Here is a 4,747-nt window from a genome sequence, read left to right as displayed (position 1 = left end):
CCTGGCTCCCGTCCCCTCGGTGGCCCTGGCTCCCGTCCCCTCGGTGGTCCTGGCTCCTCCAGGCAGCGTACGTCACAGCCCGGTTGTGGAGGGCCCTCCCTGCCTCACTAGGCAGGACCGCCAATGGCTCACCCCAGAGTGCTGCCTCAGAAGCCCCCGGTCCTCACACACGCTGTTGCTCAGCCACCCTGCATCACCACCTTTAGGGTGCCAAGCACCCAAACTCAGCAGCAGAGCCTCCTGCAGGGGCCTCGGTGGGGCAGACGGTGCTGTGAATGTGCCCTGGCATGTCTCGACCTTCCTTAGGAGGAGACATGTTTTGGAGCTGCTCATTTGCAGAATGTTTCAAAATTCAGAGGTCAGATATTTACTGAAAACAAAACAGAATACTGACTTCTGTGGGAAATAAAAACAAGCCAGCCTTCCTTTGCTGTGAGAGCAGACGCCTGCCCTTGATGCCTGGCACTGTGTACTGCAGACCATGTTAGAGCCGGAACAAGCATGGCTGTCCAGGAGGGCCATGCGGTGTCTGGGCACGAGCCTGCTCTGAACACAGGCGTTTGCTGCCCAGCCCTCGGACTCGGGGACGAGACTGCTGCCTTAGAAAATGAGGTTGTCTGCCCACCGTAGTGGCTCACACCTGTAATCCTAGCACTTTGGAGGCTGAGGTGGGCGGATTATGAAATCAGGAGTTCAAGACCAGCCTGGCCAACATGGTGAAACCCCTGTCTCTACTAAAAATACAAAAAATTAGCTGGGCACAGTGGTGCACCTGTAATCCCAGCTACTTGGGAGGCTGAGGCAGGGGAATTGCTTGAACCTGGGTGGCGGAGGTTGCTGTGAGCTGATCTGCACCACTGCACTCCAGCCTGGGCAACAGGAGAGCTCTGTCTCAAAAAAAAAAGAAAAGAAAATGAGGTTGTCTATCAAAAACTCAGAAGTGGAGAGGCTCTGACGTTCACATTTGCGGATGCTCACGGCCCACTGCGTGTCGGTGACGATGGTGAGGCGCACTTCTTCATCTCAAGATAAATATTCACCACAAAGAGAAGAGCAATGATAGGAGGAGGCACTTTCAATATTTATGCAAAAAAAGGGCAAAAACAATGGAGTCTGAAAGATGTGCTTTTCCAGGTAAGACTTGGGAGCCTGATGGAGAGGATGCTCAGGTGATCATGGTCTGCGGCTCTCGGGGCGGGGAAGACTCCCCTTGGGAGGCGTCCACATTGCTTTGGGGGCTCCAAACTATTCCATAATAGTACTCAGCAGTGACTTCCTCTCTGCCCTCATGGATCGGCGGTGACGATGGTGAAACTGCTCGCACCTTTGCTTCCTGGATCAAGGCGGTGACCCCAGTGGCACAAGCAGTCCTTGAATTCTTCACCAACACGATCAACATTTTTAAAAATTCTAGTTTTACTTAAGGATATGTTTGATAAGCAATAAAAACTCTTAACTGTATTACATATTCACTCTGTTTTTCAGGGTCTGTGTGACACGGGGGTTGGGTGCTCAGCTTTGGTGTTGCACGCGGAGACAGTGCACCGGTGCCAAGAAGCACCTGTTTACCAGAACTGTGTGTGTCACTTCGTTTGCTTGTTGTTTGTTTTGAGACAAGGTCTTCCTCCTCCACGCAGGCCTGGCGCATGGCTCACTGCAGCCTTGACGTCCCAGGCTCCCGCGATTCTGCCCCTTCAGCCTCCTCAGTAGCTGAGACTGTAGGTGCGCACCACCACGCCTGGCTAATTTTAAACTTTTTCATAGAAACAGGGTCTTGCTATGCTGTCCAGGCTGGTCTTGAACTCCTGGGCTCAAGCAATCCTCCTGTCTCGGCCTCCTGAAGTGCTGAGAGAGCAAGCATGAACCACCTCGCCCGGCCCATGTGTGGGCTTCAGGGGGCAGCATTCAGACTTGGGTGATATCTTCCCAAAAATGAATGATGGAGTGACGATGAAGGCCAGCCGCTCTGATGGTGGAGGAAAAGAATGAACGAAGTGAGCCCACCGCTCCAGGGAGGACAACTGACAGCGTTTGTTCCGATGACCACATTCAAGCGTTTTCAGATGGAATTTAGGACTTTGGGAAACGGCCATCCCCACTGGGATGTGGCTCTGCAGCACTTTTATGAGGAATTGATGAAGATATTCGTGAGCGGGATTTTTAAAAAATATCGAAAAATAAATTGTGCCAATATCCTTCAGAAAACCTGCATAAATTGGTGAAGAAATGTTTTCTAATGACCCATGTATGACGTTATTAAATCATGCGTGAGTAAGAGAATTATTCAAAGTACATGACAGACCAATGGATTTTGCGTGAGCGCAAAATATCCGTTGATACAGTTTCGGACTCCACCTTGAAGAAGCTACCACGTGTCAAGTTTGGGTGTAGTATCAAAGAAGAATATCCGCAGTCATCTGAAAGAGCCATGAAAACCCTTCTGCCCCTTCCAGCTGCGTATCTGGGGAGGCTGGATTCCTTTACTCCCTGCAACCAAAACAACAGATGGCAACAGATGGAGTAGAAGAGCAGATATGAGCAACCAGCTGTCTTTTCAATCAGACCAGACAAAAGGAGGAGTTGTAGAAGTGTGAAACAATGCCATGCATCTCGCTCTGTTATTATTTCAAGTACACTATTTCTAAAATAAATACGCTGGTTATGCTACCTTGTGGTGGGTTTACTATTGTTTTCACATGAATTAACAAATATTTTTAAAATCCTAAGTTTTAAGTTTTAATATGATAAACATCAATAGGCGTACGCCACACACACACAAGAACTCCGGGATCTTCAGGCGTTTTGGGAGAGGGGAGGGTTCAGGGACCGGCAAGTCTGAGAAGCGCTGCTCAGCTGGTAGAGGCAGAGAGGCCAGCGCTCACAGCAGCAGTGAGCTGGTGGAAGATTGAGAGGAAGGGTCCCCTAGAGGTGCGAGGCCAGGACAGCCCTTCTCTGCAAGCGGTGGGTGGGCCTGCCGAGGGCCTGAGGACCCACTGGTGGGGCGGCCCCTGGGCCGCTTTCAACTCAGGGTTCTCTGAGATGTGGGGCAGAGTTGTGGTGTGGGGTCCCGCTGCTGGGCTGGAACCCCTGGGGAAGGTGTGGGTGTCGGAATGAGCCCTGCCAGGCTGGTCCTTGACACATGAGACCCAGGTGCAGAGCAGCGGGGTGGCTGGCGGGAACACATTACGGTCTCTGCCAGACCGGAGAAGCTGTTCTGAAGCTGTTTCAGGGTGCCCGAGGCAGAGGCCTGGGGCTCTGGCGCTGAAGCTGCAAGGCTTCCCTGCAAGGCCACTGTGCCTGGGGCCAGTCCTGGTTCGGCCTGTTGCCTGTAGCCTGCCGTGTTCTCCAGCACGCGGGTTAGTGACGGGGTGGCAGCAGCAATCTCAGCAGGCGGACAGGGTGGGCTGGGCTCTGTTCTGCCACATGGAGGGGCCCCCGCTTGTGCCTGGGGGGAGCAGGGTGGTGGGGTGTCCTCCAGGAGTGTGGTGGGCCTGGCGTTGGTCCCGTCTGCAGAAAGCACAGCGTGGCCAGAGACTCCCAGGTCTGACCCTTCATGGGGACGCTTCATGGGGATCATGGTTCTGCGGTGCGAGGGGAAGGAGTGAGGAAGGGAACCAGGATGCATCATGGCGTGGCCAGCAGCCGTGGGCGTCAGAGGAGCCTCCATGGATCCATCTGAAGATTGTCCGGGGGAAAGGGAGGTGTACACAGGGTCTAGTGAGCACCTGTGGCTGGCATCCTGTGGTGATGTCTACATGGAAGCCCCAGTGTGGGGGAGAGGCCCACAGCAGGAGGGGCCTGGGGAGGCACTCGGTCTGGGAACACGGCCCCACCGGCCCAGGCAGCAGGAGCTGGTTTTGGAGACCAGGCTGGCTCGAGATGTTGGAAGCAGTGCCTGCCAGGCTGTGTATGGAGCACCCGTGGGGAGGTGACGGGGCTGGGGGAGGGGTCAGAGTAGGTGCTGCTTCCAGAAATTGCTTCACCCTGTTTCTTCTCTGGTGGGAGAATCCAGCTTTCAGGAGCAGAGGCCGAGGCTGGGGGCCACGGAGGTGCTTGGCCAGGCTGCCTCTCCCACCCGTGAGTCGGGATGGGCTGGCAGCAGGGGCTGGTTCTGGCGGGCGCACTGAACCTCAGCGGATCCACCCCGCACCCCCATCTTCTACCCACTCCCCAGACGCGAAGTACCAGCCCTGCCCAGAGGCCTGGGTGTCTGCAACAGGTGTGGCTTCTCCAAGCTCAGCCGCACGCTGCTGGAATGTTCTTCCCACGGGTGCACAGCCTGGAGCAGCTGCTCTCATGACTGCGATGTCCCCCGCCTCCTGTCCCTCCAGCCCACCCCGCTATGCCTCGGTCCGTCCTGCAGGCTACGCTGCTCACGGGGCCCTCAAAGCAGGTGTGGGTTTGCTGAGAGAGGACAGGAGGAGCGCCTCGGGATCTAGCCCGCAAGTTCTCCTTGGCCCCGGCCAGGCCCGCGTGGGTGAGGGGGATCCACAGGGGGTACCCGAGGCCCCGCTCATGCGCTGGCTGCTCACGACGCCAGAGCATAGATAAAGGTGCTGAAAGCTGACTCGGCCAGATGGGGACCAGCTCCATGGGGTGTTTGGGGCAGATGCGGAGGGGCTAAGACCCAGAATGAGACCTCAGTGAGGGGGCTCCACTAGCCAGGGAGGCTGCAGGGGCCGGCAGGGCAGGTGCGGCTCTGGGACAGGCTGGGCTCTGGGCCCCTCAGGTGGGACAGGCTGGGCTC

Source organism: Sapajus apella, unplaced genomic scaffold, assembly GCF_009761245.1.
Source record: "Sapajus apella isolate SASKATOON/1434 unplaced genomic scaffold, GSC_monkey_1.0 scaffold10, whole genome shotgun sequence".
In the NCBI taxonomy this organism is placed as follows: Eukaryota; Metazoa; Chordata; class Mammalia; order Primates; family Cebidae; genus Sapajus; species Sapajus apella.
This window is presented reverse-complemented; position numbering follows the sequence as displayed.